Source organism: Lissotriton vulgaris, chromosome 5, assembly GCF_964263255.1.
Source record: "Lissotriton vulgaris chromosome 5, aLisVul1.2, whole genome shotgun sequence".
NCBI lineage: Eukaryota > Metazoa > Chordata > Amphibia > Caudata > Salamandridae > Lissotriton > Lissotriton vulgaris.
The window spans coordinates 1458162857-1458186823 of record NC_141693.1 but is presented as its reverse complement, the minus strand read 5'-3'; positions in this window follow the sequence as shown (position 1 = coordinate 1458186823).

Here is a 23967-nt window from a genome sequence, read left to right as displayed (position 1 = left end):
CCCCTATTGAGCATACTGTTATGATATGCGCAGGGCCTTCTTTATTAGCTAACAAAACTATATAAAGCTGTGCACTACAATTCCCAATAGACTTAGGGGCCGTTTTTTCTTCTGATCACGGTGAGCGTAGTGACGTCAGAATAAGGGAATACAAAGATGGCTCTTACCTCTGTCACGGTACCTCCACGATACGGCACAGAGGACGCCTGGAGTACCAACGGAGAGGTAAGCATGTGGATGGAATAAGAGATTAAGCATGAGCCTCTAAGCGAAACTATATGTTTGCTTTGCAGCGCATTTCCGTTTTGTTAACCACGCGGAACGCCATACTCCTTATCCCTCTCCAACATCCGCAAACTCGTGGACATGGAGTTGGTCTGCATCCAACTCAGATTGTTGTGTGGGGGGATTCAATACATAGGACTTTATGATCAACAAGCCATTGCCTTTCAATACTAGGGTCTGGTGCAAGAGTGTCTCCCCTACTGACACTCCTACGAGCATACGTCCACTATTATCTCATAAATAATTGATAGACTACCAGCTTAAAAAATCGTGTGTGGAGCACAAATATGGGATTATTTATGCATTCTAGACAACATCAATACAAGCCATTTCTGATTACGTTGGTTTTGAAACCTTTGAAACCTTAATGCGAGGTATATTAACTGACCTACACTGCGTGTGATATGTTTTTATGTGTTACCTCTTTTTGTCATTTGTAGCGCGATGCTCCACCTACCTGAGCCGCATCCAGGTGAGGCGTAGCGTGTACCTCCTACCTAAAATGTAAGCAGGGGTCGGACCTATTCAGGAACCTCAGATGCACGTAAACTGGCATCAGTGGGGATATGTAATCAACATACCTACATTATGGTCGTACTATATGATGTACTTGTTTGTTCTGTGTGTTGTCTGTGTCTGTTATTTCTTCTATTTTTCAGTAAGGAGGACGAAGTACCTGTCGAGAAATATTGTGTTTATTTATGATACACGTAAAGTAAAAAATCTCTCTTTTTTAAATAGACCTCATTCGGGAGGGTAAAGCAGTAGCAAGATGTGGTCCTGATGAAAGCAACTGGACACCTCGGTGGGTCCACAGTCTGCAGAAACATGTCGACCTTTTAAGATCTATCATAGTAGTTCTTTGCTCGTCTACTATATCTCAGCACGATTATTAACATTGGAAACATATAAGACACTTAATAAAGTTTCTTTTCTCCTAGTTCTCCAATTTTACATCCCCCCACTATTCTTCACACAAACATCTTTTGTTTTCATGCACTGCTTTTTTCAGTTCTCACGGTTATCTGCCTTACACCTCCAAAACACATTAGGGCAACCACCCTTTCACAATCAAGTGGTTGCAGGATTGCTCTCCTCCGATTGAGGAGTCCCAAATGACGACAAGGGTGGCACCGCTTGACAACTGATGTGTACTTTTATGAGTGTGGAGGTATCCCGTAGCACTTGATTTACTTTGGTCCTTCATATCCTTTTTGAGTTGATTCTCAGACACTGTTCAACAGACAGAAAATTCTAGACCCACAATCACTCTTTAGTGTGTATACTGTTAGAGTGGGGAACGTGATTGTGCTTTGGTCTTTGAACTTTCCCTGGGACCCTCTCTTTATCTGTGATGTTATAATTACATTTCTCCCAGGCAGCAAGAACAAAGGCCTCACCACACAGGGAGGAATTAAAAGTGCTAAACTCAGTTCCTGCAGAGGAAAAGAGTTGGGCGGAATGATCCACATCAGTCAATCAGGGTCACACTTTACCAGGGATTGGCCCGCTCAACCCCACTGAACAAAGGAGGGAGACCAGAACTCTGGACCCAACACAGGAGGGGGCTCCCGTTTGAAAATCTGGTGAGAAAGGCCCTGGTAGTGGTGTCAGCTAGGGACGTGACTAGTGGCTTCTGGATGACGCCATTTTGAACTGTCCCAGCTTGCCATGCAGGAGGGTTGGGACAGAGGTGGAGAAGTGATGTGGCACCCTTGCACTGGCCAGGTGTGTCTGACTTCTGTAACCTGCCACTCCCCTTCAAAAACCCATACACAAGGGGAAGATTCTCTCATGCCAGGCGATTTCTCTGCGCTTTGGTGCTGGACCCTGAGGCCACCATTGGACAACCGGAAGAAAGAACCCCTAATGCCCACAAATGACTCTACCCAGTTGATCCCAAGAACAGTAGATCTCCCTGAGGGCCAGCTCATCTGGCTCCCTTACACTCCCTGAGGACTAGTTGGGAGAAGCACTGGACTTCTGACCCCAGAAACCACAATCAGAAAGAAAGCTGGCGCAGAGAGCTGGGAGAACCAGCTCCCTGAGAACTGTACCACTTTGGAAGTGAGGAGTTCTGCTGCAACTAACCCTGATGACTAGAACTTGGCACAAAAACTAAAATGAGCTCTGGATCATCAAAATCAGCCCAGATGGGACCAAGTTATGGCATTTTAAAGTTTCACAACCTTTGAGTTTTCTGCCAGCTGCGAAGGGAGTGGAGTGCTGCCACTGTTTACCACTTACCCATGGGAAGGGCCTGGGACTGAGGGGTCGGCGCAGAATTCATTTTTTACGCTTCCTTAGGGAGGGGATATTGTGTGTCCCTCCCCTCTGGACTCTCTATCGCCCAGGGTGTGTATGAGGAGGGGGCTAGTTCTCCATCCTGACCCTGAGGAATGAAGGAGGAGTGCCACATTGACCTCCAGTAGTTTGGACCTGGCCTGTTCCCTGTGCCCGTATCTCAGAGGAGCCGGTGTCCCAAGTGTTGTGGGGGAGCTACAGCAGTTAAAGCATCCCCAGAAGTAATGTTTAAAAACTGACCCTTTGTTTTGGGTCTTAAGATTTAGGACTACTGTAGGATTACCATCTAATTTTAAAGCATTCCAAAGGCTGGAGTTCTGCTCTACAGCTGGGAGTGCTGTGGCCCCTAGGTGCTTACTCTTAACGGAGCTCTCCCTAGAGAGGGTGACTGGGGCTGCGAGCTGCGTGTACCAGAACGTGGTGCCGATCTTGAATGCACTTTAGGAGCTTTTTAATATTGTATTGCTTTTAACTTTGGGGCTTTTAACAGCGTTAAGTGGGAATTACTAGCCAGGCACACTGACACCCTTACCCATTTCTTAATTTCCTTCCTCCTCGCCCAGCCGCTTTCCAGCCGATACTCGGCGGCGGTGGGCGCCATCTTTGGTGAGGCTGGGGGAGCGCTCTAGTCGTGCCGTCCTCCCACCCTCCTCTCTCCCTATATAATGTGTAGACCGGCCAGACGGCACAGCGGGCTGGTGCAGCGGGCGCGCCGGATGCGCGCCGAAGCCGCGCCTAAGCCAAGCCCGTCTGCACCCGTCCGCGCCAGGATCGCGCCGGGCGCGGGGCATGCTGGGCAACATCTATCCACCACCAGGTATGACAGTAGGAAATTGTTGGCACTTCGCCCTAGGATAGGTGATCTATGTAAGGGTTGTCTCCCCACTGACCAAATTTGGGGCCCCTTTTCATGTTCACATTGTAAATGGACGTCTCTCTGGACATCCAGAGAGATGCCCAATCGCTCCGCTCCTCCTAAGCACGGCTGCAATAATTTCAAGGGAGGTCTTATCAATGCCCGCTCGCTGGGCTGCCACAGCCAAGATATACACGATTTAATCATGTGTTATGATCTTGACGCTCTTTTTAGAACAGAAACATGGCTCAACGACTCCTCTAATCCTGATTTGGCTACTGCCCTTCCCCCTGATTTCACCATCTTCAGGCAGGACAGACCAATCGGGCGAGGAGGTGGGGTTGCTCTCATTGTAAAAAAGTCTTCCTCGTGCCACACATTTGATTTAGGACCTCTTAAGGGTAGCGAGAGTATCGGCTTCTCGATCAAACTCAATGCTTCTACCTCTTTCTCGGGAGGCCTAATCTATCGCCCTCCAGGCAATGCCACCTCCTTTCTGGACTCCCTAGATGAAGTACTTGGGTCACTCATGTTACGCTACCCTCACTTTACTCTACTAGGAGACATGAATATGCAACTGGAATCGTGCGTCGACCCACATGCCACTTGTTTTCAACATACCCTAAATATCTTTGGACTGGCTCAATTAGTGACCGCTCCTACCCATCAAGCCGGCCACACTTTGGACGGTATTTGTTCCAACTTAAGTACAATGACTACGTCCCCTCCCATTCCACAAATTTGGACCGATCATAGTTTCATTCCCTTTGACATTGAGCAACAAGTCCTAGTTTCATCAACAATAAAGCGCTCCCAACCCTCTTTCTCGGTAAACTGGAGAAAGGTGACCGACCGTATTAAGCTGGACTCCCAGCCACTGGCACAGGCCCCTAAGTTAGTGGGAGACGTATCGGTTGACTCTCGCAACTTCCACGTCTGGATAGATCAGATTATCTCGGAAAACTCTAATTCTAAAGGCGACCGTGTGAAGTGTCCCAGAAGGAAATTGAGCGCCCCATGGTACACCCAGGCCTTAACTGAGAGCCACCTTCTTTGTAGAATAAAAGAAAGGAAGTGGAGGAAAACATACGATGAGGCTTCAAGAGCCCTCTATGTTCAGCAGAGGAAATTGGGATAAAGTCCGCCAAAAAGGAGTATTACACAAAAGCTATCAACGACGCCCTTCAGAAGCAAAAAATGTTTTTCTCTATCGTCAAATCCTTTACTCACCCCAAAGCTCTTCAGCCCGAAATCCCACCCTCTGAAACTCTGTGCAACCAAATTGCAGATTTCTTTGGGGAAAAAATTGCAATCATTCAAAAGGATTTCCCGCACCCCCTGACCATTCCCACTCTTGGACCCCAGAAACAGGTAGGCGATCACCATAATTCCCTTTGCGGTTTCCAATCTGTCTCCTTCCAACAGACCCGCAAGGCGATTCTGGCCTGCAAATCAGGAGCACCAACTGACTCCTGTCCCCCTCGCATACTGCATCATTTAATTGAGGTAGTTAATCCTAACATCAACGCTATAATAAATGCTTCCTTAGACTCAGGGGTAGTGCCTAACGAATGGAAAAAGGCCATCGTGAAACCCCTGATGAAAAGCAGAATGAATCCCCTACGGATCTGACGAACATGCGCCCCATCTCACTCCTGCCTGTTCTAGGAAAGATCACAGAACAGATAGTGTACTGGGAGCTAAAAGCATTTGTGGAGAACCATAACATTCTGCACCCACAGCAATCTGGCTTTCGCTCCAGCCACTCTACCGAAACGGCCCTGATAGAACTCTCCGATTCCATCAAGTTCCTGCAGGATGAGGGAAGGAAAGGCATCCTCATGGGGCTTGATCTCACAGCAGCGTTCGATACAATCTCTCATGTCATCCTGATTGATAGGATGCGTGAGATTGGCGTGACAGACACAGCTTTGGCATGGGTAAAATCTTTCCTGACCAATAGGTCCCAATCTCTGTCTTTGGGTCCTTGCCTATCCAGCGAAAAAACCATTACATCGGGAGTACCGCAGGGGTCCATATTAAGCCCATTACTTTTCAATATCTATATGGCACCCCTCCTGGCTGTGATAGAGTCTTATGGGATCCTTGTCACGTCATATGCTGACGACACCAACTCGTCGTCTCTATCGACAAAAACTGCACGGATATAGAGCTGCGGTTTCAGAATTGTCTCACGGAGGTATTTCAGTGGTTGAATACAAACCAATTGAAGTGCAACAGCGGGAAAACTGAAATCATACCATTAGGGAAAGATTTACTCTTTTGCCCTAAGGATTGGTGGCCCAAAGACTCAAGGGCCCCGCCTAGTGCAGTGACTTCCGCTCGCAACCTGGGCGTGCAATTTGACGCAACCCTCTCCTTTGACGATCACGTCAGGATTACGGCCGGTTGCTGTTTCGGACTCATCAAATCTCTAAAAAAAATGTTTGACTTCCTCCCCATTGCTTCTAGGAAATCGGTCGTGGTTGCATTAATACTCTCCCAACTCGATTATTGCAATGGGCCGATGGCCGGAGTGAAAAAGTCCACTCTGAAGAAGTTGCAAAGTGTACAGCACGCTGCTGCAAGATTAGTGTTAAAACTACCCAGGAAATCTTCAGCCTCAGCAGCATTAAATTGTCTCCACTGTTTGCCTCTGCATAAGAGAATCATTTTCAAACTCTTACTAACAGTTTTTAAAGCCCTGAAAAACATAGGTCCTAAATACCTCACCAACCGTTTTATCCACTATGACCCCGCACGCTGTCTGAGATCCTCAGGGACCAACCTCACCAAGATCCCAAGGTATAAATATAAAACCAGGGGTGGAAAAACTTTCACAGTCCTTGCTGCAAGGGCTTGGAACAACCTGCCCGTAAACCTCAGACTGATTGAGACTGAGAGTCTTTTCAGGAAACAACTGAAGACTTGGGTCTATCAGCAATCCGATACCTATGTGATGGCAGCCATCTAGATCCTTTATCATCCAATCTCATACACGCTCGCTCAGCGCCAAGATGCTCCTTCCGGAGCGAAAGGCTGCACTTAATAAATACCCACAAATACAAATACTCTCTGGTTGTATTTATTGTGGCATAAAGGTGGTTTAAAGAAGGCATAGATTGTGCAGCATGTTCCAGAGACTATGGGGCATATTAGCAAGAAGCTCGTTAAAATTATCGCTGTTTTAACGGCAGGAAACTGCAGCTAAAACGGAGATAATGGGCTTGCTAATATGCGTTATAGAATTCCAATCGAAGCCCAGGTTAGATGTGCAGGACATCTAACTTGGGCTTCTCTTGGAATTCTATAATGCATATCAGCAAGCCCATTATCGCCGTTTAAGCTGCAGTTTCCTGCTGCTAAAACGACAATGATTTTAACGAGGTTCTTGCTAATATGCCCCCTATGTCTATGATTGCATGCATCGTGATCCAAATGTGATCTTCTCTAAGGGCTGTTTTTCTGATTGCATTTTCATGGTTGGGAATGTTAGAAAAAATACACAGATGCATGCACTGGACTTCTGACCCCAGAAACCACAATCAGAAAGAAAGCTGGCGCAGAGAGCTGGGAAAACCAGCTCCCTGAGAACTGTACCACTTTGGAAGTGAGGAGGTCTGCAGCAACTGACCCTAATGACTATAACTTGCCACGAAAAGTAAAATGAGCTCTGTATCATCAAAATCAGCCCAGATGGGCCCAAGTTATGGCATTTTAAAGTTTCACAACCTTTGAGTTTTCTGCCAGCTGCAAAGCGAGTGGAGCGCTGCCACTGTTTACCACTTACCCATGGGAAGAGCCGAGGGCTGAGGGGTTGGCACAAAATTCATTTTTTAAGTTTCCTCAAGGAGGGAGTATTGTGTGTCCCTCCCCTCTGGACTCTCTATCGCCCGGGGACTCCATCCCTCTGGGGTATGTATGAGGAGGGGGCTAGCACTCCATCCTGACCCTGAAGAATGATGGAGGAGCGCCATCATGACCCCCAGTAGTTTGGACCTGGGCTGTTCCCTGTGCCGTATATCAGATGAGCCGGTGTCCCTAGTGTTGTGGGGGAGCTACAGCAGGTAAAGCATCCCCAGAAGTAATGTTTGAAAACTGACCCTGTGTTTTCGGTCTTAGGATTTAGGATTACTGTAGGATTACCATCTAATTTTAAAGCATTCCAAAGGCTGGAGTTCTGCTCTACAGCTCGGAGTGCTGTGGCCCCTAGGTGCTTACTCTCTGGTTGTATTTATTGTGGCATAAAGGTGGTTTAAAGAAGGCATAGATTGTGCAGCATGTTCCAGAGACTATGGGGCATATTAGCCCCATAGAAGCTTAAAGCATAGAAGCTCGTTAAAATTATCGCAGTTTTAACAGCAGGAAACTGCGGCTAAAACAGAGATAATGGGCTTGCTAGTATGCGTTATAGAATTCCAATAGAAGCCCAGGTTAGATGTGCAGTACATCTAACCTGGGCTTCTATTGGAATTCTATAACGCATATCAGCAAGGCCATTATCGCCGTTTTAGCTGCAGTTTCCTGCCACTGAAACAGCAATGATTTTAACGAGGTTCTTGCTAATATGCCCCCTATGTCTATGGTGGCATGCATCGTGATCCAAATGTGATCTTCTCTAAAGGCTGTTTTTTCTGATTGCATTTTCATGTTGGGAAGGTTATAAAAAATACACAGATGCATGCATTGGTTTTTTTTTGTCCTCATTGTGCAATAGTGTTAGTAAGGAGTTGTCGGCCCCCTTCTCTCTTTATCCTCTTCCTTCACTGCCTTGATTCTGGATCTAGGCCGTTTCCCTACGAAGGTTAGAGAGGATTGGATCCCCTTATTTCCATTACTTTACAGAAGGTTTCACTGATGGGGTTGAGCTAGCCATCCTGGCTACTCTGGTAGGCCTTCGCCTGATTTAATATTGCTATCGCATAATCATTGGACAGTGGAATATTGAGCCAACCATGACCATTGCAATTTCAAACATATTAGGTGTAATAACTAGCTTGGTAGTTTTCCCATATCTCCCAAAATGTGTACTTTTTACTAGGTGGTCTTCTTTTATCTATTTTATATATTCTTAATATCGAGGCCAGACATTCTCCATGAAGAGGTGGGACTGGACTTACCCACTTCACACAAATCTCTCTTCTGGCCAATAAAATCAATAGGAATAACAAATGTTCTTGCTTTCTTGATAACCTTTCTGAGATATTGGAACCCATTACCCCAAAAATAACGAAATCGATACTTACAGTCAGATGTCTTCCTAGCACCTCATTTACGGGGACATTAGGATGACGGTGGACTTAGTCCGCCTGCCATCCTATCGGGACTAAGGACCGCCCGCAATAAGGGCAGGGGTCCCGTGGGTGCAATTAGGATGCGGCCGCCACGGTGTTGGCCTCATCCTGAATTTATAACATTGTGGCGGGCGATGCTCTCTGCACCGCCCGCCACAATGCCATAAATGCATGTATGCATTTGCATACACAATGCGGCAGGCACCGCGCAGTGCCTACCGCATTGTATATGCAAATGCAGGGGGGTACCACAGGTACCCCCCGTGTGCACCCCCCACCCTCCTTCACTTTGGGGGCTCGCAGGGGGCCCCCAAAGTGAAGACTGCATGCCTTTCCATGGCGGCATCGCCCCCACAGAAAGGCACCTGCCCAGGCAAATCGTAATATGGCTGGCGGTGTCTAATAGACACCGCCACCATATTATTCCTTTTCCGCCCGGCCCCAAGGCGACCGGGGCAGAAAAGCGATGGACGGTCTTGCCGTACGCCGAGGTCCTCCCCGCCATACTAATATGGCGGGGGTAGAAAACGAGCGTGGATGTCGGGCATATTGCCCCCGCCAGGCTGGCGGGGGCAATCCGCCCGACATCATAGTGGGGCCCTTAGTGTCTTACCCACTTCATTCCAGAAACCATCGAGCTGGGGGCACTGACGAAACATGTGTAGATCATCAGCTTTTTCCAGTCTGCACTTTGGGCAGTTCTTCACTGTGGGCCCGTTGAATTTGGAAAGCCTCTTCGGGGTCCAGTGGGCTCTATGGGTGGTGAATAGATGATTCATCTTTAAGGCAGCAGATGTTACATTAGACCAACATTTATTCATAGATACTTGCTAAGAATTATTTACATTCAGCGTCGGCAGTTCATTCCCCCAGGTTCTCTCTGGAATCTGGAATTTCTCCTCCCCCGCAGAAATGAGGGCCCAATACCAATGGGAAATTTCTTTATGGAAGGGTTCCTTTTTCCTCATCTCGGTCTCTAGAGTTAGATTTCCCCTTCTGGTTTCTTTCAATGATTTTGCCCAGTTGGTAACATTTAAATTTAGCTAAAGAAGCATTTGTTGTTCATGATAGCATCTTCCAGTCAGTTATTTTATTTTGCGACATTGGTTGGCCCCACTCTTCTATTCCAGCTCTTTTTAAGGGGAGTGCGAGTTTGTCTTTAAGGCAATCCGGTGTGCCTGGTGACTCCCATATTGGGGCCAGGTCGCTAAAATATGGTATGTCCAGAGTGCACCTTATGTGATACCATAATTTTGCAGCAGATTTTAATGTCTTTAGCTTCACTTTGAAAAAATATTTAGGGTGACCAAATTTGTACAGAAAATGACTGGTTCCTTTAGTCATTGCTTGGAGATATGGTGGGTAGTTATAAAAACGTGGTTAAAAGTGGCCTACTGGAATTAAATTGGAAGGCTCTACAATACTCCAGGAGATCGGGGCTGGCAATTCCCCCCTGCTCTTTTCTCCTTCTTATTTTGTTCCATGCAATTCTGGATCCTTTCGAAGACCATATAAAGCTTGTACGTTCTCCCTGAATTTTCTTTATTGTGTCTCTCTAAAATTCCAACGGGATGGCACTGAAGGCAAAGGTGAATTTCGGGATAATTGACATTGTTACTATATTAGACTTACCCAGCAGTGTCAATGGTAAGCCCCTCCATACTTTTAGCAACTTTCTTACCTCCCCTTCAATCCTGTGGATGTTGATTTGTAGCACTTTATCTAGATCTTTGACAAGATCTATGCCTAGATACCTGATGTTATCCTTATTATAAGGACTGGTTGTATGCTCATTCCAGCTCATGGTTTCAGATTTGGATTGATTGATTTTGGTAGCCGCGATTTTCCGGAAGTTGTGCAGAGTGTCTTCTATTGCACTGAAGGACCCATTCAGGTCCCTAGTAAAGATCATTAGGTCATCTGCATTTAGGGCAACCTTTTTTGTGATAACCTTGGTATGAAAAAGGGGATATTGAGCATTGAATTCTAAGTCTTTCTGCCACAGGTTCAATATATAAATTGAAAAGTTGGGGGGAAAGGCGGCACCCCCGTCTTGTTCCTCTTTTTATCTGTATATTCTCCGTAAGGTTGCCATTGATTAAAATGTTGGCCCTGGGAGAGCTATAAATCTTTTTAACCATGCCCTGGAGATTTTCCCCCCAAATTGAATTTTTCTAACACTTCGTTTAGATAAGCCCAGTTGACCTGATTGAACGCTTGGCTTCATCTATAGTGATTATGGATAGGGGGAGATTTTCGTTAATAGCTAGGTCAATTGCCCCGATCAGTTCGTGCGTTAGATCTTGTAGGTGTCTTCCTGCCACGAAGCCCTTTTGATTGATGCTAATCAATGAACCCGCTATTTTCCCCAATCTTTTTGCCATAATATGCGTGTAAATCTTATAATCGCAATTCAAGATAGAGATTGGGCGTTAGGATTAACATTGTCTAGGGTTTTTGCCTGATTTTAGGAGGATAGATATCGTGGCATCATTCCACGAATCTGGAAGTTCACCTTTTTTCTAAGAAAATTGTATTAAAAAGATCTGTTAGTGATGGAACCAGAAATTCTCTCAGCTTTATAAAGAACTCATCGGGAGAGAGTCTGGGCCTGCTGCTTTGCCTCTCTTTTATAGCTTCCTCAACTTCTGTATTTGTTACTTCTGCATTAAGATCATCTCTCCCCTCAATGGTTAGGGTTGGGAGGTTCAGACCATCTAGAAACAGCTTTATCTCTTCTTTTGTAGGATTGCCATCTTCCATGTAGATATCTGTGAAAACAACTGAGAATTCTTGTTTTATTACAGCCTCTTCCGAGCTGGGACTTAAGGCGTTACGTGGGTTGATGCTAGCTATTTTATTTCTAGACTGATCCGTCTTGGTTTTCCATGCTAGCATCTTTCCACATCCTTCCCCGTATTCACAGTGGGCCAGCTTGCTAGCTTCCCATTTTTCTCTGACTCTATCCTCCAGAATTTCTGTTAGAGATTCTCTTTGTTTTAATCTGTCTGCCTCCAGAAGCCCTTTTCCACAGGGAGTTGTTTCTGCTGATATCTGTAAATCAAGAGCTTTAATATTACTTTCTAATTTGTAGATCTTCTGTTTAGTCCTCTTAGATTTGTACGCTGCCAGGCTAAGGAGTTTTCCCCTGATCACTGCTTTATACGCATCCCATGTGGTTTGTACTGAGAAGCCCGTTTTGTTGTTTCCGAAGTAGAAATCCATCTCTTGCTTGAGCTGCTCGATAATCTGAGGATCTGAAAGGAGAGTGCGATCCATTGTCCACCTTGATCCAGAGGTGTTATCTTTAAGTTGTACTGTAATCTGAACAGCAGAATGATCCAAGAGGCGTGCTGGAATATGTTCTACCTTCTGTGTTCTTTCTACTAGACCCTGATATACCAGGAAGTAGTCAATTCTTGATTGCACACCAAGTTTTTTATTGTGAAATGTGAAATTATATTTCTTGTCGCCTTTTTCCTTCCAAATATCTGCAAGACTTAAATCTCTTATACATAGCCCTAGCCCTTCCCTCATTTTTGGCAAGCTTGTTTGTTTCTTTTGAGGAAGTCGATCCACTTTTGGGTCGAGAATAATATTAAAATCCCCTCCTACAATTATTGGGGAAGAAACTGAGAGCAAATGTGTATATAAGGTTTGAAGGGGAGATTGGTCGTCAGTATTTGGACAGTAATAGCCCGCCACAGTGAAAACATCATTGTGTATTCTTACTTTGGCCACTGCCCATCTGCTCTTTGGGTCTGTTTCCGCTGATTCCATTCTTGCTTTCAACAAATTTTTTAAATAAGATGGCAACCCCCTTGATAACACAGTTTTGGTCTGTGCACACATATGCATCTACCCAATGTAGTTTTTTTTATAATTTCCTCAAACTCTCCATTTAGATGGTGAGTTTCTGGGAGGATTATGATTTCACTGTCTATTGTTTTCAAATACTCTAATATTCTCCTTCTCCTACTCTTGGTTCCTAATCCATTGACATTCCATGAAGTTATATTTAAGAGCTTCAGATCATTCTTAATTTCTTTTTACCTTTTGTCTGACCTTCCCAGCTCGATGTGCTATCCACCGACTCCCCTATGTTTCTTGTTTCATGTAGAGGACATCTTTTTTGTTTATTTCCCTAACTTGCTCTCATCCCCCGTGTATATTTTTAATTTACTTTTTATTTTGTTCAAGTTAAAAATTTCCCTCCCTGGAGAAGCCTCCGTTTCTCTTCTTTGGGCTTTGTTGATAGCCCAATGTTTCCAATTTTTATTTATTATGTTTTTGGCTCTCAAAAGAGGGCCACATAAAAGTTCACAAAAAGCAAAAGACAAATACATTTCAAAATTATGGCATTTACAAAACATATTAATGTGCAGAAATAACATACAATGACAGGTCTACAGCAGGAAGCAATGTCAGACAACTCCAGAGACATATTAATAAATAGCTAAAAAACCTTTAAAAAAGTTAAAAATGTCAAAGCAGAACATTTCATTAGGAGGCCAATAAAGTGCTTGGAGAAAACTGTTCAAAGTAGCAATGCCCAGACGGAGACAAATAGGTTTTAACCATCTGAGTCGCAATATACGGAGCGCAGGGCAGATCAATAAAACATGCATAAGATCCTGGGTACTCAGGTTACATAAATTGCACATAGGAGAAGAACCATACCATTTAGATAAAAGTAGATTTAAGGGTAACAGATCGTAACGTAAAAGAAACCAAAATCTACGAATACCATGCGGCAAGTTCCATGTGACATAGGGTTGGGCCGACTTAATCACATAAGAATTAATAAGAAGGTCTACATCCCTTTTTCCACAGATTAAATTCTTATCTGTCAGAAAACATAACTCCCACGAGGCCTGTTTTAATACGAGTTTTAACTGTAAGGGGGAGTACAAAAACAAAATGTTTTCATCTACTTTTAGGAGAGTTGCAGCTTTTCTAAAATTCCTTACCAATTGTGAAAACTCTTTAAAATTACCCAGCAGTTCAATTCTGAGGAGAGCTCTCATCGTCCCCAGTTCAGCTCTAGCCAGGCAGGCCACCCATCTTACTAGGGCGCATAGTCCCTGTACCCAGCTGCTCCTGAGACCGAACTCGAGCCTACAAGCGGCCAAAGAGCACGCAGTATTTAAAGAAGATAGGGATCTTAAGAGTTTCCCCTCGATCTTATGGCAAAAGTCCCAATATTTCACCTCCATAAGTTCGATACCGTACAGTATCGTAGCGGGAATTTTAGACCTGTACACCTCCAGTAAACACGAAAAGTGCCTTTTCCCCGTAGCCAAATAGAGGGAATTTAAACCCTTGCCATGGGCAAGGGCTTTGCGTGAGCTATGCTCAATATGTGGCCTCTCACTCAAGTTAGCCGCTATAATTTTCCCCAGAAAAGTATAGGAGTTAACGACCTCCAGTTTTTGGCCGCCGATATACCATCCGAAATTTTTTGATCGACACTTCTTCTTACCGGCTATACACATTACCTTGCTTTTAGATATGTTAATCTTCATGCAATGAGCACCAGCAAAAACATGAAGGGCATGTAGCCGGTTTGAAAGTCCTTTGGGAATCAGATCTAAAATAAGGACGTTATCGGCATACATCAAGCAAGATATTGGGGTCCCCCCTATCACCGGTGCAATACCCTCACTGACAGACAAGGTGGCGGGTAAGTCTACAGTATACAAGGAGAACAAAAGGGGAGCGAATAAGCAGCCTTGTTTAAGACCATTCAAAGCCGAAATTTGCTGAGATAGCCCGCTTTCGCCCCCTTGCAAAACACTACACCAAGTCTCTGTATGGAGGGTGCGAACAAGCTCCAATAGATAGGCTGGAACACCAAGAGCTGCCAATTTTCTCCACAGTGTACTACGGTCTACTTTATCGAACGCTGTGGAGAAATCAATAAAAGCCGCGTACACCACCCCCCCTCTCACCTGCACATATTTATCAGTAACCACATGGAGGGTGGTGAGGTTATCTAACGTGCCATTTCCCCTACGGAAACCAGTTTGTTCGAGAGGCAAAATATTATTCTCATCGACCCAGTCGGAAAGGAGATTTAGGAGACATTTCGCAAAGACCTTTCCGATAGAGTCGAGGAGGGCTATCAGACGATAATAGCTGGGGCAATCCCTAGTTCCCTTCTTAAAAATAGGGACCAAAATACTTCCCCTCCAAGAAGCAGGTACCGTTTTAAACAAAAAACAGGCTTTGAACAGTGGATACAGGATTTTACTCCACCTTGTAGGATCCTGCTTTAAGACCGTCATAGGGAGTTCGTCGGGACCCATTGCACCAGAGGCGCGCATGTTCTTTATAGCCATTTCAATTGCTTCCTCTGTGGGATAATTAATGAGTCCTTCAGGCGTTGCATCTAGGACAATATCATCACCTGAAGTGCCATTCCCTGCGTAGAGGTCCCGGATATAGGAGATCCATACTTCTTCAGCTATAGGGATGGGGCGGGGACTTATTCTAGTACCACATCCCTTCCCAATTATTGCCCAAAATTCTCTAATCCTACCCTGAACAACTGATTCCCTCAAGTTGATCCAAACTGTATCTTCCTTCTCATTTTTTATTTTCACTTTTAGTCTGCATCTCTTTCTTTTTAATCTAGAAATTTATTTTTCTCGTTCCATAACTCTATCTAGATATTGCTCACGGACTAGTTTATTTATTTCCTTGTTCAGGATACGTAGTAAACTAGGCACAACTACCCCTTTTCTAGGACGGGAAGCCTTTTTTACATGTATGTAAAAATGATGTTTCGCATGAATTTTTCAAATTTAACTATTTCTAAACCACGCCACTCGTTTAATCCTAATAAAGTTTCACATAATATATTATGGACCCCATTAATGGCAGAAGGATTCCAAAAGCACCTTCCCGTAGAGACATGGAAAGCAACATCACTGCCGTTAAGGGACCATGGCGCAGTGGACAAGGGGTTTAGGGTAATAGTTATGAGCATTATACTACGGTCGCTCAGAGTTGTAGGAATAATCTTAAGGTCCTGGATACAAGGAAACAAACCATAATCCGAGATTGCATAATCCAAGATGGAAGACCCAAAAGGAGACTTATGTGTGAATTCAGCAGGCACATCAGACGGGAATCTCCCATTTAATATAAGTCCCTCCACTGCCGCTAATTCTTCTAATAGAATCTTCCCTCTTTTGTTGGTCACTAACTTCTCTGGGAAGAGGGCTTGGGGGACAAAATGCGCCTCTTCTTTGGATTGATTTCTGAAGAGTTTCAGACTAGCATTGGACATTTTACTGTTCAGATCTCCTACTAGAATGATTTCCGGAGGGGATGGTACATTTTTAATTTGGCCAATATATCTAAATACTTGCTTCAATATGAGATTAAAACTCTCTTCTGGAGGAATATACACATTAAGAATAACAATGGGTGAGTTTTTAAAATTGCCAAACAGATTTGCTATTGTTATAGCTTGAAAAAGATTACTTGGGTCGGTATAGTGGGAGAATCTCCACTGTAATTTATTTGATAAAAGACAAGCAATTCCCCCCCTAGCGTGACCTTTCTTGGAAGGGGCAGCTGGAACTTCCAGAACATAGAAATCCTGCGAAACATCCAACAGATTAGTACACCATGTTTCCTGGATACAGATAACATTTGCTCCCAGAGAAAATATAAGGTCAAATTTCTCTGGGCTACTATGAATCCCTGCCTCATTCAAAGAAATAATTTTCAATGGGGTGTTAAAGATGGTGAAACAATTTGGGGTTATCTGTGGTCTTAGTAGATAGAGCACTATGCAGCCAATTCCACCGATTATTATCCTCTAATAAAGAGGAGTTCTGGGTCAGTGGGAGTGGCTTTACCTGGGAAACCGAACGTTTCCCTTTAGAGACCCAAATCTTCAGGTCTCTAAGGGGAGAGGCTACCCCATTTTGTTTATCAGCCCTTAGTGCCATGCCCAGGGAAGGGTTGGTGTTACCGAGGCTAAAAACAGGCAAGACATCAATACCAGAACGTTGGAAATTCTCAGCTTGCTGTAATACCAAATTTACAATGATTGTTGAATAAAATGTGACCCTTATACACGAGACCCTGTCTCCACCAGACAAGGAGACTAGCTCAATGTCCCTAGATTGAATTGGGTGAAGACTTTCAATCTCGCTAAAACGCTTAAGTAGCCATGCTCTGTTTAGCAGTAAATCTGCATCAAATAAAGGTAAAAAGTCTAACACAAGAGTGTCCACTTGAGCCTTTGAGTTTTTAGGTTGGCGAGAGAGAGGATGATGGTCTCCCACCACTGGTGCAAGAGAAAAAGAAGAGGCCAAAGGATTAAGAGACCCAAGTTGATATAAGATTGGGGCTCTTGTTGCTATCGACGGAGAAGAACTCGGGACAGAACCCTCCTTTTGTGGCAAGACTTCCAAAGTTATTGGAGGACAGAGTTCAATTTCCGCCTTTAAGGACGTAGAAGTTGGATCCAAGTCTACTTCTTCATTCTCAGACACAACTAGGGAGTTTTGGAAAATTATCCGTCGTTGTCTTTTCTTCCTGTATTTTCGGATTGGTTTCCTTTTATTCCCTTTATTATTTCTATGTTTACTGTTTTTTACCTTTACCTCTTGTTTAACTTCAGAATGTTCTTTTTTATTTTCCGACATGAAAATGGGAAATAGGCTTGAACCACTTTGGAACCGGGAATAGATTTGTTTTCTTCCTCAATCTCGAGAACTGAGTTCTTAACACAATTGGGTACTGCAGTTAAAGACAGGACTGTAGTATGAGTTTCATGAACTGTTGCTGTAGCCTTTATGCAAGAGTTCACTATAGGCACGTTTGTTTTCCCATTTGGAGAACTGGGTTCAGCCTTGGAAGGGAGAGCACTCCTCGTATCTGGTGTTTTTAGTAACAATGTCTTCAGTATTTGAGTAACTGAGTCCAGAATACAATCCGAGCTGCCTACAAATTTCCCCAGGAGAAGTAAAATGGAGGCTAATAATTGTTCCAGGGCAATCAGGGATTCTGAGATAGGTTTATCACTAGCTTCATCTGGGCGACAAATACCAGAAAGATTAAGACCCGGACTCCTGGAAGCGTTCAGCAGATCAGACATGTCCTGTCCATTTAACAAAGGAGTACTACTATATAGCATTAGCCCGGAGGGAGTAGCACCCCCAGACGGCTTACTAGGTTCAAGAGACTCCAAATTAGCAGCACTTACATAGCGGCCACAAAGTTCAAGATCAATAGATAATGGAGAGGAGTCCCCACATAACCTATCATTCGAAGTAAGGGCTTGAGGCATAGGTGGTTGATTCTCGAATTTTCCTTCTGTTGCATGAACGCCGAGCTTACTCTCCCCCTCCCCTTCAGAATGTACAGGGCAGGTGTTCACCGCTACTTCTGCTTGCGGTGGCGCGGTCAGCAAGGACGGAGACATAGAAGAAGTAACAGCTTGAGTAAGATCCACCTGAGCCGCAGGGCGAAGAACTTCCTTTACAGCAGGATTAGACATAGGTATGTCCCATAGCTCAAAGAGTTGGCATTGACCCTTCAACGGGGGGTTATTCACAGATTTATTTCTCGTGCGGATGGCATCTATTTTTGCACCAGGTTTTCCTCCCACTAACCTTCCCGAACGGAGCTTTTTAGACATCTTCTGCAGATTTTTCTCACAGTTCGTTGTTATACAAATAATTTACCTCCAGTAGAAAAGGTCACAAAGAAGTACAATGTCCATAAAAAATAAATAAAGCTCTGGAGATGCAGCAATGACTAACCGGAAGAAAATTGCAAGGAAGCGACTTAATTATTTTCACAAAATATTCCTTCCTCTAGCTGTCAAAAGAATATTCTATAAATTGTGACATAGACAATAGCCCACTTTGAGCTCTGTGTTTGCATTAATTAAACATCAATCTGCTTACACTATTCTTGCGTTTGGTCACATGTTTGATCACGCATTTGTTCCAGGAGCAACTCTACTTTCCCTGGGTCCCTAATGCTGTGCATCTTGTTCCTCTCCGGCAATTCCTCCTAGCAGTGGACGCCACCTCCCACCGACCAACTTGAGCCTGGAACTCGCCACTCCGAGGACGATTCTTCCTGAGTGTGGCTACTTTCACCGACGGGTAAGTCTCTGCCGTTTTTAGCATTGCCTGCCCGCTATGTATTTTACTTCACGGCTTTGCCGGCAAGGAAGGCAAAGATGGCTCTAGATGATGTTTTGATTGTGCTCAGAGACCGGCTCAGAGACTGGCTCAGCTTTTTCCGCTCCCGAGAGGGGCCCCGTATCCTTAGAGCCGCGCTTTCGGACGTTGGAAGAACTTGGGTTTGATACGCAGTCTTCGAAGAGTCTGGGGTGGATTCACTTGCGAACCCTCTCCTGGAACTTTTCAGTGCATTTCCATTAGTTTAGATGCATTTTTTTGGGAACAAACACGGAGCTCCCGACCGGACTTACTGACCAGCCGCCATCTTCTCTCTAGGACCAGCAAACATCGGACAGATAGCTTTTATTGTCACAGATGCATGCATTGTGCATTTTGAATGAGGTATACTAATGTTGACATTGTATACTGATCAAAAGGTAAATGCTTTATTAACACTAATAAGTGTATTTACACTTGATTTTTATTATTGATGATTGTATTTCCCAACAAAATGATTCTTTGACATGGGATTTGCTACTCTTGGACCCATTTATGGGGTCAAAGGTGATTATGCAATGTCATCTATGATATTTTCCATGTGCCAATGTACATATTTGTAAATTGCTGTATAGCCTTTAGTAGCATTCTGTGTAATAAATATACTTTTCCTTTTTCTAAAGAAATAGCAATCACTGGAAAATTATTTATTGAGTATTAATATTTTGTGCAAGAGAATGGTGATTACTAGCCACTTCCCCTGAGTAGGCCTTGGAAGTGCTTAATTTGTGCCGGTGGTTTCCGGCGCTACAGAATTTTTTTCTCCCCTTTGGAGCCGATGATTATTTTAACAAATTCTGAATGGATAATTGTGTCCGAGCCCTGTCACCCTCCCCCCATGGCTGAGCTGGTGTGAAGCAGGCTGGGACAGAGTCGACTTTGGATGTACTTTTCTGGGAAGGTACCATACCTGCAGGGCAAATTAAAAGTGTGTACACAGAGCAACTTTAGCTTGCCTTGCTGTTTAGAAATAAAAGTGACTGGTGTAATTCTGCCCTAGTTGCTGTGCTTCCTCCACCAACTTCAGTCGGGTCACTCCCCTACAATTGTACTGCACTGCACTGGCTGTCATCACTGTTGGGTCCCCGTGAGTGTGGCAACATTATGGGGTCGGGGATCGGTCGGTCAGCAGGCACCAGGAGGGCATGATAGGCTGACACTCTCCTTGCTTGCACAGATTAATTACAGCACCAACCATCACTGTGGTAACCTGCTGTGACCAGCTATCACCCATCGTGAGCAGGAAACCAAAGGGGGGGAGACCATTATGGGCGCTAGGCCCATGCGCTTATTGTCATGTGTTTTGGGTAGAGATACCTTGAGGCCTTCTATTTTTGCAGATGTAAAAGTAAAGGCACGTAATTGTGGCGGTCTTGAAAATTATGATTTTGTACATTTTGGGAATGCACAGTCTGCATGCTCTTCTATGTGTATTGCTTTTATTCTTAAGTACCTGTACACACTCTCTCACATATTAAACCAATGATTTTGAAGCAAGTGCAAATGGGATCAAGAGCCCTTTCCTAAAAATTAGCATTTTCAAATTGACGCGGGCTGTTTTTCTTACTAACGCCATTAATAGGTGATTTGTTTATTCTAACCTGTGTTATACTTAATTATATACACACGAACCCACCTGCTGATATGACAACTACATTTTCCAGATGAAATAGAAAAAAAAGAAGAACACAGTACTCTGTATTTATGTAAAGGGCAAATCTTAACAGACAGTAAGCCATATGTGCCATTTTCCAAAAGAGAAAGGATATTTAAATTGGAACCTTTTGGTCTTCTAGGTTTCAATCCCCGAACAACAAAAAATGAAAATGCAAAACAGTTTTTATTTAATCAAAGTAGTTGTAAATCTGAAGATGTCTTTATTAGCTTTTCAGGCAGAATGTGGTTCAATATATTCATTTAATGTTAAAGAAGCATATACCCGAATTTCACAATAAAAAAGACGATTGGATTTGAAATATTAGCACATATTTGCCCTGCAAATACAAACATTACTTGTGACTTAGATTGGGAGCTATAAAATCATCTGTCCCTGTGAACTGTTTTTTTTTTGCCCTAAACCCTGTGCAGCTGGTGGGTTGGATTGTGGCATGTGCCAACAACTCTACTTTCATAAAGGGGTTGAATGTTGAGGCCGAACTCATCACTCAAAGTGATAACCCCAAACTCAATTAGAGCCCTAGCAGAAGGCAACAAACAGACTGTGTTGCTAGTGCTTTATTTAGCCGGTGGTTGCAAGAGAATCCCTCACCCACCAGCACTCATTGCTGGGGGCCGTCACACATTTTTCCTTAACCCCTTCGCTGCGGGGGGAGGGGGCCGCGCGCAGCGCCCGCATGCTGGTGACGAGCTCAGCTCGTCATGGAGTACAGTGGAGCTGTCTTCATGACGAGCTGAGCTCGTCACGGCCGCACCCGTTTTTGGAACGTTCAGCACAGTGGGGAAATTAGCCCCGCGTGCGAACGTTCCAACGGCCATGACGAGCTGAGCTCGTCAGCAGCACCCATGATGTTAACAAACTTTCATCCAGAGCCTTAGATGGAAAACAACACAATTCTTGTGAGCTAAGCACTGAGCCCTGGCATTTTTACAAACTAAGCACTGGGCCTTGCACTGCTCTGCTTCACTACCATGAGAGAGTCAAGCACTACAATGGGGTGCTTGGTTCCCAGTAAAGAGAATAGTGGACCTATTACTTGTACAGGCCACAGAACTATTAACCTAATTCCCTACATTGGCGCACGGTGGTGGGACAATAGTATCCAGTTCCCGTAAGCATTGATAACATTTGATAACTTCAGTTTGCCACACATTAACTATGCATTGATGCACAAATATCAGAGTGCAAGGCACTGAGAGGGGTTCAGAGGTTTGGTTTTGTGAAAGCCTGATTTGGGAGAGGAAAGCCTCTGCACACATAAGTCATGTGAAAGCATTGATAGGTGGTTAATATATCAACTGTGTTTATGGGGACCAGTTTGCATTTTCTGAAATAATGTGATGATGGAGTGGCTTTCGCACACAGAGTTACCTCTAGAGAGTTCGAGCCTAGAGTATCCTTTGAACCCAAGCACTACACAGTAGGCCTGTATGAGGATGTTTCTCCATAGGCTTAGCAGCTACAGCAGGTACCCACACCATAGGTCTAGGTGTAGGGGGTGGGCCTTGCTTTTGGGGGTGATTGGAGGCTCCAGGAAATTCTAGTGCATGAAGTGAGCAGTGCAGATATTTCAAGGGGGAGACCACGATGAGTCATTCTTTTAAAAGTTGTTTCCTGTCATTGGGGCAGGCCAGAAACCAATGAAAAGTGGGGAAGGGGGGTACTCGGAAGTAGCAGACCTCCCCTAGGAGTTCCTGCCAGGAGGCTAGGATGTCCCCAGAAAATGTTACCATGGTGGGTGTGAGAGAAAGCTGTGGATTCCACTGTCCCCAATTGTTATCTGGTGGGGAGGGGGAGTTAGCCCAGGATGGCCCATTGAGGTAGGTGGCCCTTTGAAGGGACTGTTACCGAGGTTCAGGGTGTAGTGACTGATCCTAAGGAGATCATAGAGAGGCGACATGGACTCCCTAGATGCCCAGGAGGAGTTAGTGGTGGACCCTGAGAAGTCAGGGTAGGGTAGAAACCTGCCGAGAACAGTTTAGAATGGCATCTGTTTTTTTACCTGTACCCGAGATGGCAGCTGGGTGATGTCCAGCTAGATGTCCAATCAGGTAAATCCTGTGAGGTCAGATTCATGGAGACCCTGTAGCTGGTGGGTGGGGTCCCCAGCATGGTGTTAGGGTGTGCATGAGGCGCTGCCCTAAGCAGACCCCTGGCTGGTGCATGGCTGGTGTCCAAGTGTAGATGTCCTAGGGCCCCTCAACGTCCTGGGTTGCCAGGCATTGACTTAGCTGGTGGATGCGGCCCCTAGCCAGGTGCAGAAGGTGGTTCTGCCTGCAGTGTCCCAACCAGGAGGCCAGGTGGGGCCTATCTTAAGGGACCCTGTGCTTCAGACTGATTTCGTGTAGTCAAATCCAAATTCAAAATACCTGTATTTAGGCTATCAAAACCAGTAACAGTGTGTGCAAAATACAGCAAAGGTAAGTTAAAATAATACAATACATTCTTAATATCAATACAATAAAACTAACTGAAGCATAAAAAACAATTAAAAAACAAACAGGCTCAAATGTTGGTAGCAACAAAAAATGACTTGCTACGAGAGACCAGTAAGAGCACAAGTTACCCCTATGTATGGGAAGAGCTCTCCTGCGAACCAGCCACATGACATCCAAACTTTTGGCCAAACCACAAGCACATATTGGCTGAAAGTCAATTCTAAGTATACGAAGGGCAGTGTAGTGACTTCTCATGCCTAATTCTCTACATTTGGGCAGGAGCCAGGGAGAACATACACGGGCATATACAGGACATGTAAAAATACATGGGGAACAGTTTCCTTCGGCGAGTTACACACAGGACAAACCAAGGATTCAGAGACCACCCATTTGGAAGTAAAGGAGTTAAGCGGTAAAGTACCCATTCTAAACTGGAAATACAGCTTCCTATCCATTGACACAATGATAATGTCATAGAGTTGCTCATAAACAAAAAGAGCTTTAAAATCTTGAAATTTGCCAGTGAAGGTGGCACTAGCAACTTAGTGCACTGCATCAGACAGAGTTTTCAACAATTAGATCTTTTTTAAGGATTCTTTGGGAGGAATAGTCCTTCCAGAGGGATTTTACCAAAGCTCAATTAGCCCTATGGAAGCAAGGGACCGTTTTACGTGGTTACAGTTTTGTTTTTATGGAAACGGTCCAATTTAATAATATTCTGGTGTTCATTGGAGTAATATGATGACTCAGGGGTTGATCAAAGGTGCCTTCAGAACAACAGTGCATACAATCTGCTTTAACCGTCCACTTTTTTTATACCCATATCCAGAGTCGATAGATGGAGGGAGTGATTAGCCATATATGTTTGCTAAACCTCACAATTCCGAATGATAATGGG